Source organism: Triticum urartu, chromosome 2A, assembly GCF_056163025.1.
Source record: "Triticum urartu cultivar PI428250 chromosome 2A, HENAU_Tu73, whole genome shotgun sequence".
In the NCBI taxonomy this organism is placed as follows: domain Eukaryota; kingdom Viridiplantae; phylum Streptophyta; class Magnoliopsida; order Poales; family Poaceae; genus Triticum; species Triticum urartu.
In genome coordinates this window covers 199,574,772-199,588,148 of record NC_141874.1, presented here as the reverse complement: position 1 = coordinate 199,588,148, position 13,377 = coordinate 199,574,772, and the positions used below count along the sequence as shown (strand labels likewise).

The 13,377-nt window shown below is 46.0% G+C and overlaps 1 pseudogene; it reads right to left on the bottom strand.

The window, feature by feature from the left end:
• Positions 1-7,493: 7,493 nt before the first annotated feature.
• Positions 7,494-8,609, bottom strand: LOC147984529 (uncharacterized; annotated as a pseudogene).
• Positions 8,610-13,377: the final 4,768 nt, after the last annotated feature.

Genomic DNA, 13,377 nt, shown 5'->3' with positions numbered 1-13,377 from the left:
ACGCCATGGTCCAGGTTCCTGTAGACATGGAACCATCTGTTCCATTATTGTCTCAAACAAAAAATCGGTTCTGTTATTTGTTTGGCTCTTGCAAAACAGGCCGCGTTTGTGGCGTCATACGAAAGAGAGAGGGGTGTCAGCCTCCAGGCTCCGGTGATGTGCTCTCGTGGTTTGTAGATGGACAAATGTGATGGTGTACATGTATGTCGTCATGGAATTAATGGGAAAAGACTTCTAGTGCCATGGGAACCTCGTGTGCTACCCATGCATGCTACCAACGCATGGTAACACCCTTGAAAAGTTTGGCAAACAGATTTGAGAAAAAGCTGAGTGAATCGATGAGAGATGTGTTTACAAGCTGGTGCTCCGGCGTCCCTCGGTTGTGATATGGGCGCCCCTCCTCCTAGGGTTTGTCGGTCTAGTTGTAGTACCTTTGGTCGTTTCGGTGGTGCGTGTTTTGGTTGGCTGCACGTCGTCCCTACGCTCATCTTCTCCCCGCGCTTGTATTATGCTCGTTGTGATGTTGCGGTCGTCTCTGTGTTGGTGTCCATGCTCACGCAAGTATGGTTAGGCGGATGCCATATAGGAGGACTTGCACTTCTGCTATTGTGGTCGTTGCTATCGGGTGCTGATAACTCCTTCGTGTATGGTCTATGGTTTCTTCCTGTTCCTAGTTTCCTACTAGTTCTTACTTGGTTGGCTATTGTTCAGTCTTGGTCGGCGCTTGTGCCATAGATCCGTAGGTCGTTTATTTATTTTGTGGTTTTGCCTTTAGATCGTGCCATTTGGCGCCATTTTTGACATTGTGCTCATCCTTTCTATATGATGAATACATGCAAATCTCTTGCATGGTTTGGAAAAAATCTCGAAGGGTAATTGCCGGACACCAATCTCGGCTTTTGAGTTGACGGCTGTTTTTTTTTTTTGAGACAAAGTTGACGGCTGTTACAACTGACTAGTTTGGTTTGTTTCCAAGACTACGGGCCCGAGGAAAAATGTTTCCCGACCTGGACTTTGTTTCCAGGTAATTTCTTGCCTTGTCAGACAACATGGCAGAAAGGCCATTTGGTTTGCGGCCCGACTTGGACTTGGTTTCCAAGTAATTTCTTGCCTTGTCAGACAACATAGCAGGAAGGGCATTTGGTTTGCGGCCGGGAGAATTTAAGTTTGACAAGTCAATTGACAGGTCCATCTACAAAGAGTAATTTTCATAGTTTTTTTCTCAAATACATACAAGTGTGCGTATCATTCATTAAAGAAGAAGAGGGGGGGGAGGGAGCCCCAAAATCCACGGTTACAAGCTTATTTACATGCAGATTTAATCCGGCACTACCCTAGTTCTACAACGGACTACTCGCTTGTGCCCCACACTCCTTGCTCCACCTCGAATCCTTCCATGTCACCTTTGAACAATCCCGCCTTCGCCCGAAGTGTACCTTCATCTCGTATGCGTTGGATGGTGTGTGGGACCGAAGGCACGTGACCATTGAAGACCACATCATTCCTTTGCTTCCATATCATCCACATCCCAAGGAGGCATTTCGCTTTGTGTGCACGTCCGCTACTTGTGTTCCCGTCCTATCTTATAGACCATTGCTCTAGCGGTTCATTTTGCCTTGGTTCGAGGTTCACCCTCTTCATTAATCGTCCGATGGCCACCCAGATCTGCCTCGCGAAGACACAATTCATCATCAGGTGTTGCATGGTTTCCTCATGTTGGTTGCACAACGGGCATGAGTCTTGGTGAGGTAATCCAGGTCTAGCAAGTCTATCAGATGTCCAACATTTGTTCCTTAGCGCCAGCCAAGAGAAGAACCGGCATCGCCGTGGCGCCTTAGATTGCCAAGTAAATGCAGCTGTTGCGGCCACTTCTCTTCCCATAAACCGAGCCACATAGGCCGATCGAGCCGAGAAAACGCCGTTCTGCTCCCACATCCACCTCACAGTGTCCTCCACCTCGCCATCTAGTTGCACAGCCGCGATCCTGGGCCAGAGATTTAGAAACTCGTCCACAGCTTCCGGCGTTAGGCCGGTGCCAATGTCATTGGTCCAATCATTGTTAATTAGTGCATCCGCTACCAGCTTAGATCGCCGCACTCTCTTCAGGATGCAGCAGTAGATCCGCGGGGCTAGCTCACACATCCGGAAACCGTCAATCCATCTATCCTCCCAGAATAGGGTGTTTCTGCCATTGCCAATCAACGTCCGTGCTGCCGCTTGAACCAATGCTTGCGAGTCAGATGGCACCACGATGGAGAACTTCGCCCAAGGCCTTTCCTTGTCGACCTTTTGCAGTCACGGCCATCGGGCCTGCAATTTTCATAGTTACAATCCCAAGCAAGACGTCAAGTAATTTTTATAGCCAGGTATTGGAATTCTAATGCCTGGGCTAGGCTAATCATTTCCATGATTCCTCTATCTAGGCTAACCACCTACATGATACTTCAAGTGAGGCTATCCGAGGCTTTTTTAGGACAACAACCAAATAATTTTGGGGCAACCTCCATGGAGGCTCCAGGCCAGGCAAGACGTCAAGGGACACAGACCTAACAAGATCTAAGTGCAGGACGACCCACTAGTTAGAGGTAGACGAGAACATACAATGCAATGAGTTGTATTTTTAACTGGCGTCACTTCAAAATTGTACTTTACAGTATGAGTTACATGTTTCCATGCTGGTTTGCCATCATCGAAGTTTCAAAAGGAAGGAGAAAGAAAGCAACAAAGGAGCTAAAAACAATGGATGTCAATTCATCCTTTGCAATCACACGACGTACTCCACATGTATTACAGGCATGCCATGGTCCAAGTCCGTGTATACATGAAACCATCTTTTATGTTATTGTCTTGAAAAAAGCTATATTATTTGTTTGGATCCCACGAATCAACCGCTTTTGTAGCATTGTACGAAAGAGAGAGGGGTGTCGCCTTCAAACTCCGGTCATGTGCTCTCGTGGTGCTCAGGTGGACAGATGTGGTGTTGTATGTGTGTCCTCATGGCATTAATGGAAGGAGACTTCTAGTGCCATGAAAACCTCATGTGTTACCAACTCATGGTAAAACCTACAAAAGGTTGTAAGAAATGACTCTGACAAGAATTGTGTTTACATTCTTATAAAATTTTAAATCCTAGAGAGTAATTTTGGGGTACTAATCAACATGTGTCGGCTTATGAGTTGGCGGCGGCATTGGAATTCGATAGTTTGGTTATCAAGGGTTGCATACCTGGGCAAAAAATGTTGCTTTGCGTGGGTTTAGTCTCTAGGTATTTTGTTGTCAGGTACTATAGGAGAAAGGGTGTTTGGTTGTTGGTCTAGCCTGAGAATGAGTAGGTTTAAAAAATCGATCCACAAGCCCATAAATCTCGTCATTAGCTGGAATTCTAATGTCTTGGCTATGAGAATAATTTCCGTACTTACAACCCCAGAAAACTGTCATCATTAGCCACATACTAAAATTCTATCCAAATTCTTTAAAGTGCACGCGCATTTTTTAGACAAAACAAGCAGGCCGGCTCATAGCACATGCATGCCTTAATTTCTTTGTCCCTTAGTGCATGTGACCCTGGAATTAAATGCATTCATATTGTTTCTTTAGGCTGGTCATAGTGGGGAGTAACTTAGACTAGTAACATGCATATGTTACTAGTCTATGTTATTATCTCTATAATGCATAGTATCATAGATTAGTATCATAAGTGGTTTCATTTATTGCCATGCATGATACATAGTAGCATCACATTTATTATGTTACGGTATCTACCTATGTTACTATAACCATTTCTCCCTTCTTTAATTGCCTACTACATAAGCATGTTTGTGAGTCCCAAGTGCATGATACTACTTATGTTACCCCCACTATGGCCAGCCTTAGCGTGGGAACAGACAGATCCATGTGGATTTATTTCGGGGTTTCAAAAATTCAAAAAGGCATATCTTTCAAACCACGCATCGGAATTCAAATTTATTTTCACCGTCAAAATCCTTGCGACGAGATCTCTGAAACTAGATCCCGCATGGATATGTTTTGACGAAATTTTTTAGATGCCAACTTTGGGGCTATATTGTGCAACCTTTAGTATTGCATGGTGCAACTTTAGTACTGCATGGTCCAACTTTTTTCAAAACCAATTTTAGAGCAACATGATCCAACCTCCAATGAGGCTATAACATAGCAACTAACACCAACTTTTGTTATGTGCAACTAGTCTACTATTCTGGCCAACTACCTATTGGTAGATGTGGAACCCTCGTACCTACTTGTGGATTTCTATTGTTAGCACACCCTGCCCCACCTCCCCTATCGTCGATATGTGCAACTTAGTATGTTGTTCAAGCTAACTATCTATTAGTCGATGTGCAACTCTTTACCCTCCCTACTTGTGGATATGCAGTTTTAGTTGGCGGGGGCAACAAACGGAGTTGCACATAGTGCTCTAGGCAGTTGGCCGAGTAAATATATGAAGTTGCACATCGCATATGTAGGGGATAGTTGGATGGTGAAAAATCCATACTCACGAGGATAGTGAAAAGCTGCATATAGACAAGGCAGTAAAGTTGCAAATCTCACTAGCAGGGGTGGTCTATCCGGCCAACTGCCTAGAAGACTGTGTGCAACTCATGTATACATCCATGGGGGTATGATGAAAAGTTGCACATCACTGCTAGACAGTGGGTCGTGACAATATCCGAAGTTGCACATCCAGTACTAGGAAGTTGGCAGATGCGGCAGATAGTGAAAGCACCGCCACGGGCAAGGGAAAAGTTGCACCTCGATTACTAGGCAGTTGGCCTGTGCAACATACGAAGTTGCACATCTCACTGGCAGGGGTAGTTTGAGGGGGTGGAGGTGACATCAGTGAAAACTGCACGTCCACGGGGTAGGCGAGAAGTTGCACATCCACGGTGAGCTAGTTGCACATTGATTACTAGGCGGTTGCACAAAACGAGGTATTAAGTTGCATAAAGAATCATCAAAACATATCCATGCGGGATCTAGTTTCGAAGAGCACGTCATGAGGGTTCCAACGATGAAAACGGATCTTAATTTTGATGCGCGGTTTAGAAGTTATGGTTTTTTAAAATTTGTAAATCATGAATTAAATGGTCCAAAGCCATCCACGTCCATTGAGTGAAACAAGACGCAGCCATGCATGTGGACCATTTAATGCGTATGTCTGTTGAATATTTTCTTTTTAACTACTAGTTGGGACCAGAGGAATCTTTCCTATTCAGGATAAGAGGACAATCACTTTTCATTAATTACCGGTTGCCGTGAAACACTAACGAGCTAACGGCTGCTCGCTAGACTTGTCCAAAATTTTAACACATGGAATTTGCTAACCGACACATACTAAAATTCTAACTCTTGGAATTTGCTAACCGCTTCATTGACTCTTCTATCTAGGCTAACCACCTACTCCCTCCGTTCCGAATTACTTGTCGCGGGCATGGATGTATCTAGATGTATTTTAGTTCTAGATACATCCATTTCTGTGACGAGTAATTTGGAATGGAGGGAGTACATGCTACTCCAGGCGAGGCAATTCTAGACTTTTCAAGACATCAACCCCACAAATTTGAGGCAACCTCCATGGAGACTCTAGGCCAAGATAGACATCACCGGGACACAAACCAAATTATCTGCAAGCGCAGGACGACCCTTTGGTTGGAGGCAGGCGAGAACATACAAGACAGTGAGTTGTTCCTAGTTCGTTTCGACCACATAGCCCAGGCCAGACATTGGTGACTCAACAATGCCACATGATGTCTACTAGGTGGCGCTGACATGTTAGATTTTTTATCAAATGAGAGTTTGGGGTATTATGGTGGTAGTTGACATTGAATTTGTGGGATCTACGGGAAAACACCCAAAAATTGTGGTAAGTTGTGATTGTTTCCATTGAAAGTTGTGGTTCCTTGCAATTCACTATGTGAAACATGTCGTTACATTCATCATTCAACTAGCACAGATAACTAGAAAAATTACTTCATACTTGAGCTATGCAATATGCTATTGCAGGATGGTGTTTCATACTTCTCCTGAAAAAGGTTTCCATACACAATCCTCCTTCTCGTCGGCATTTTGTGACTATGAATTTACAATGCCCCAAAACAACCTACACCTGCATAGTGAATGGTGGAATTGGGCTATGGACCTGCCCTATCCCTCACTAAATCCTCACCCGAAATATTACTGGAGCAATGCTACACTTACAGGCAATTGTTTACAGATTTAAGGTTACGGAGAGAGTTGTCATCATAAGATTGGGGGAGGAGGTCCCCACCCCTAAAATTCAGGGGAGTTGGATGAATTAGGCGCTGGCACGCCCGTCCGTAGGACAGTTTTCGTAAGTCTTATCCGTAAATGAAGCAATTTGGGTATCACTGTGTGAGGATGTGAGCCAACATCTCCCTCCTATTTCCAGTCAAATCTTTCCATCTCGGTCTGTAACATTAATTCTATAGATTTAATCCTTAGGTGTAGCCAGCAAAGCTCTTCGAGAAATATCCATAAACTGTAAAAGTCCAGTGACCAACCCTCTAAAAATCCCATAAACATATCTACCCCTCTCTCTAACTGGACTAACTCATTTTAGTAAAATGAATATTTTATTTTGTCTTTAAATATTTTTTCTATTTTATAAATACATGGATATCAATATACAGGGGTAACCCGAGCGAATGATCGTCCCCCTGCCAGGTAGGAACGAGCAAACGTTCTCTTTCTCTCAAAATTCACTTCTAGCGAACGCTTCAGAATTGCTATGCGGAAACAGATATTGCCATGTTGTATAAGGATTCACGTTGTTCTAAAGTAAAATTGTCATGTTGTATAAAGGATTGTCAGAAAAAACCATTAACGCAGGAGAGTAATCGCCGTATGTTTTCACGAATTTGTCATGATTGCATAAAAATGGTGAAAATTACCATCATGAGGATTTGTATGTTGTCTAAAGGAATTACCATGCTACACCAACGGAAAGAAGATGAAAATTGACGTGCTCTAAAAACAGAAATTGCCATACCGAATGTGTTCACTTAGATTGTCATCTAAGCAAATCATTTAGTGTCGTCAGCTCGTAATTCGTCTAGAGGGGTGGATGGAAATGAATGCCTTACGATTCATGCACGAGGTCCATCGTGCCTGAGAGCATATTCAGCCGTTGGCCCCTCAGGAGGCATAAAAATCGCCTCTTGGGGGCGAGCCGGCGATAGAACCGGCATTGGGGGTGATTGGGCGTCCAGTCGTCGCCCCCAGGCGCTGAGATTGGCCCAATTTTCAGCCCACTTTCGGCGAATAAAAGGCCCCATATGGGTGATAATCGGCCCATATTCTGCGTGGTTCGCCGTGACTCGGCATTCAATTATGAACATAAATATTTTTTTAATCACATAGTTCATCACAGAAAATCAATTAGTTCAATAAAATAGTGCAACAACAAATAGTCCAATACAAATTATATTGTTCAACAAATAAAAACTCATATTTCATCACACGTCGAGCCCGGCATCACCCTTGAGCCTCCATAGGTGCTCCACCAGATCCTGCTGCAGTTGATGATGCATCTGTGGGTCTCGGATCTCCTGGCGCATACTGAGGTAGGCAGTCCAGGTTGCCGGTAGCTGGTAATCAACTTCGGCTAGAGGACCCTGCCTGTACTATGATTCAGTGTCAAACACTGGCTCTTCCTGCTCGCCCTCGATGATCATGTTGTGCAAGATGACACAACAAGTCATGATCTCCCACATTTGATCTTTCGACCAGGTCTGAGTAGGGTAGCGGACAACAGCAAATCAAGATTGGAGCACACCAAAAGCCCGCTGGACATCCTTCCTGCAAGCCTCTTGACACTTGGCAAAGTAGTACTTCTTGCCTCCTGGCACAGCGTTTGAGATAGTCTTCACAAATGTAGACCATCTCAGATAGATGCCATCAGCTAGGTAGTACCCCTTATTGTAGTGCCGCCCATTGACCTCGAAATTCACCGGAGGAGAATGACCTTCAACAAGCTTGGCAAAGACAGGGGAGCACTGCAGCACGTTGATGTCATTGTGAGTTCCTGGCATACCAAAGAAGGAATGCCAAATCCAGAGGTCCTGTGTGGCCACTGCCTCAAGTACCACACTGCAACCGCCTTTGGCACCTTTGTACATCCCCTGCCAAGAAAATGGGCAGTTCTTCCATTTCCAATACATGCAGTCGATGCTTCCAAGCATCCCAGGAAATCCTCTTGCTGCATTCTGTGCTAGGATCCGAGCAGTGTCTTCCGTATTGGGTGTTCGCAAGTATTGCGGTCCAAACACTGCCACCACTGTCCGACAGAACTTGTAGAAACACTCAATGCTGGTGGACTCGGCCATGCGCCCATACTCGTCGAGTGAATCACCGGGAGCTTCGTATGCAAGCATCCTCATCGCTGTTGTGCACTTCTGAATCGAGGTGAATCCAAGTTTGTCGGTGCAATCTTTCTTGCACTTGAAGTAGCTGTCGAACTCCCGGATGGAATTCAAAATCCTGAGAAAAAGCTTTCGGCTCATCCGATAACGGCGCCGAAATGTTTTGTCACCGCGCAGTGGAGCGTCGGCGAAGTAGGCGGAGTAGAGCATGCAGTAGCCTCCGAGACGATGCCAATTCTTTGCTTCCACCCGCCCCAGTGCCAAGCCACCTCGCCGCGGCTTTTCATTGCTCGCCAGCAGCTGGGCGAGGGTAGCGAGCACCATGAGATGCTCTTCCTCCTGGACATCGGCCTCGGCTTCCTCCTCCAGCAATGCGGCGAGCACTTCCTCGTCATCCGAGTCCATCTCGCCGAGGCAGGCAAATCGCCGAACACCTTGCGCGCTGGCGGGCGTGTACCCGCCGCTAAACTGCCCATCCGCGGCCGGAAACGGTGGCCGGAAACGCCCAACTGCTGGTGGATGGGCTGCCTCGGCGAACCTCTACTATTTTTCCAGCGGGGATTGGCTATCTAGCGGTGAAGGGCGGCGGGCGGCTCCCGAATACAGCTAGTGAAGGCCGAGGGCGCGGGGGGTGGGAGGCAAATCGGGGAAGAAAGACTTGACTTTTCACCTGACGGGGTGGGCCAGCCGCGCTTTTCCCTTGCGTCGGAGCCCCCGATCGCCCCCAGTGCGCCGGGTTCGTCATGCGACCGCCGGGCCCAAAAACAGGCCGAACTGGCGCTTTTCGACGTTCTGCGGGCGCGACTGGGATGTTTTTTTGGCACCGTTGCCGAAAAAGTGGCCTGGGGGGCTGTTGGGGGCGTGGCTAGAGATGCTCTGAAGACATTGCTCCGAAATGCTAAAAATTAGACATTGCTCCAATTCGAATTAATTATTAACAATTATTCCACATTATTTCGGGACAAATCATTCGGATGATGTTTTCAGATTATCATCCGCCTTTGGAACCGTCCGATTAGGAGCACGTGACCGTTCGATCGTAAAGTCACAACCCATCTTCCTCCTCTCGCCAGACATCCAGGAGGACCCCCTCCCCCCTGACCTTGTCTCTCCTTCCGCTGGCGACAACCCTTGCCGCTCGCTTGGTCCTGCTCCCGGCTGCAGCAGCCCTGACAGCTGACATCGAGGATGAAGCTCCATCGCAGCACCTCCAAGGCCTCGGTGGTGCTGCATCACAACACCGACGACCATACCGGCGGGCGGCGGCACTGATGATGCTCCATTGCATCACAGCCACAGGCGACCCCCCGTGATGCTCCATTATAGCACTGGCTCTGCTCCACGCTGGCCACCGTATGTGTAAGTTCATCTAGTGCCACCCCTAGTTGGTTTTGGAGTATTGACGACAAACCTAGTTGAGGGACTAATGTGTTTGTGAGAATTGCAGGATAACACAGGTAGAAGTCCCTCATTGATTCGGTTTTCCTACCAGAGATGACCCCTAAAAATGTATGAAGAAATTGATGTCAAAGGTGGTGTGTGAAGACATTCACATTGAAGACTATGACAAGAGAATACATCGCATGAAGACTATGGAGCGCGAAGATTTAGATCTTTCGTTGTTCTTTTTCTTCTTTGTTGAGTCATAGGAACCACCGTACTGTTAAGTGGGGTCCAAGAGAACCAGTCAGAATGAATGAAGTGATGCTTAACCAAAACCTATGTATTCGAGTGAAGACTATGAGAGCGAATCTTGTCCAGAGTCGGACAAGTTAGCTTTGCTTGTAGCCCAAGTAAAGTTGCCGTGTGTGTTTGAAATCTGACCGTTGGAACACGTGTTAGTTCCTTAGTGACCCAGGGTCATTTCGGACAAATCAGGTCAGGTTTCCTAGTGGCTATAAATAGCCCACCCCCTACAACCATAAACGGTTAGCTGCTTAGAGTTAGAGTACGGATTTTGTCGTTTGAGAGCAACCCACCTCGAAGCCTTTGAGAGAGAATTCCTTGCGAGGATAAAGCCCTAAACACCCAGAGCCAAAGAGTGTTAGGCATCACTTAAGTCTTCCTGTCTGTGTGATCTGAAGACTTATTACACTTGAGGACTGTGAATCCTCCAGCCGGTTAGGCGCCGCGTTCTGAGCATCCAAGAGTCATTGTGGATCGCCGGTGAACGAAGTCTGTGAAGGTTTGGGAGTCTACCTTGAAGACTTACCAGAGTGATTGAGCGAGGTCTGTGTGACTTTAGCTCAAGGGGAATACGGTGAGGACTGGGTGTCCTGAGCTGCGTGTTCAGGACTGGGTGTCCGGAACTGTGTGATCTCAGGTTTAAATACCTAGCCTCCCTAACCAGATGTACAGTTGTCACAGCAACTGGAACTGGTTTAACAAATCATTGTCTTCAACGAGTCACTGGTTTCATCCTTTCCTTCCCTTTACTTACTGTTGGTCCTTGTGAAGTCATTGTATGATTGCATTATCTTTTGTCTTCACTGAGTGACTGCTTGTTCTGATTGGCTTCATAATATCTTCCTACCTGATCCTTACTACCTTGCTACTATTAGTCATTGTGCTTTCACTTCACTGAATACTTGACTATGGTTTGCCTAGTGTAGTCTACCTTCCGCTGCATGGTAATAGGTTTATTTCTATCGTTTGTCTTCGAAACTTCCACGTTTTGAAGATTCTCATAAAAATCGCCTATTCACCCCCCTCTAGTCGATATAACGCACTTTCAATTGGTATCAGAGCGAGGTACTCCCTTGTTCTGTGTGATTCGGTTTAACCACCTGGAGTTTTAGCTATGTCGACTGCAGGGATAATTAAAGTCTCCGCTGCGTGCCCCGTCTTCGATGGAACTGAATATCCCTACTAAAAGAATAAGATGCGCATGCATCTTGAAGCCATTGACGTCGACCTATGGTATGTCGTCAAGAACGGTGTTCCCAAGGCTGGAGAAGGTGTCACTGTTGCTGATGTCAAGAAGTTCGTTCAACTGGACTCTACTGCCAAGAATATCATCTGTGGTCATCTGACCAAAGGACAGTATGGCCGCGTGAGTGCTTTGGAAACATCTAAGCTAGTTTGGGACTGGCTCTCCAAGGTCAACGAAGGCGTCTCAACCCAGAGAGATCAGAGAATCAGTGTCCTTCGCAACCTCTTCAACCGCTTCAAGAGAAATGACAATGAGAATGTCCAGCTCACATTTGATCGACTCGACATCACAAATGAGCTTCAAGCCCTCGGCGCTACTGAGATCACCAAGCATGAAGTCGTCAAGACGCTCCTGAGATCACTTGACAGTTCGTTTGACACCCTAGCCCTGATGATTCAAGAACGTCCTGATTTCAAGACACTCGATCCGTCTGACATACTTGAGAGGCTCAACACACACGAGTTTCAGTTTTCTGAGAAAAGAGATATCTACGGTCCCAACTATGGGCGAACTTGTGCCTTGAAGGCAAAAGCTGTCTCCTCATCTGAAGAAGAATCTGACAGCAGTTCTGATGATCCTGAAGACATTGGAAAGGAGCTTGCTATGCTTGTGAAGAAGTCACTTCGCGCCGAACAGATTAGTTCAGCTCAGGAAGGATTTGAACCACCATGTCTTAAATGCATTGAGCGTGATAATACTACTTCTGTTGCTGAATGTTCTACTGCTGCTACCGTTGCAATATCTTCAACTGTTGATGTGGGAACTAACCCCTCTGCTGAGGATACCACTACTATTGCTGATGAGAATGCTAGGTTGAAGACATTGCTTGAAACAGGGATGTACAAAAGTCTCAAAGGGCATCAGACACTATGTGATGTCCTTAAAAGGCAGATCCTGAACCGAAACCCTAGGAAAGAGGGTGTTGGGTTCGTAAGGAAAATGAATACTGATGGCTCTTACTGGAAACCTGAGCAGTACCCCAAAACCACATGGGTTGCTGCAAAGGAACCTTCAGCAGATCCATCCACTCTATCTGGCTTCACTTGTGCTAACCCCATTGTTATTGATGAATCCTTTGATGCAAACTATAAACTGTTTAAGAATCAGAATGGTGAAGTGTTTGCCAGGTATATTGGTACTAACTGCAGGAATGGACCGACTATGAAGAAGATCTGGGTGCCCAAAAGGTGTTTGGAGAATCTTCCTGTTAATGTCATCATGACACCATAGGTGAAGAAGACAAACCCCAGACCACAGGCTTCATACCATCCAAAGGCTTCATACAGACAGAGGACTCACTTGAGTCGCACTAACGCAAATGTTTTGCAGGGAAACCATACTCAGGCCTGTGAATATGAGCGGGTTTCATCAAACCGCCATGTTCATAAGACCAAGAACTATTATGCTTATTCTTATGAGTACTATTGTCCACCTGCAAGACTTTTTGCTAGGGCTTCAAAGGCAAAGTTCTCAGATGCTGCACTTAGACTCATTGCTTTGAAGCCACCCCTGAAGATGTGGGTGGCTAAGAAAGCTTAACTCTCTTTTGCAGGGAAAGGTCTCCAGACGAAAACCAAAATCGTCTGACGCTATTGCTGGGGACCTTAAACATCTTGTAGGGCGCAAGATCAAATGCCCAAATGGTCTTATTATGTACTTTGTTCCTGAGTCGCTTGCTACCTGCCCTGTCAGTCCTAATCTCGATCTAAGCTTTAATAATCCACTAGTTCGTCAAATGTTTTTGCTTCACAACTCTCTTCGTGAAGCCTATCCCCCTAAATGCACTGTAGGGTACGACACCAGAAGCTTCAGAATGAATTATTGATAGTGGGTGTACCAATCACATGACTGGCAAGCGAAGTCTTCTCATGGACTCAACTTTACGTCCATCTGACAAAAGTCACATCACATTTGCTGACACTGGTAAAAGCAAGGTATTGGGTCTAGGTAGAGTTGCAATCTCAAAGGATCAACATATGGATAAAGTCATGCTTGTTGAATCCCTTGGCTTCAACTTAATGTCTGTCTCAATGCTTTGTGATTTAA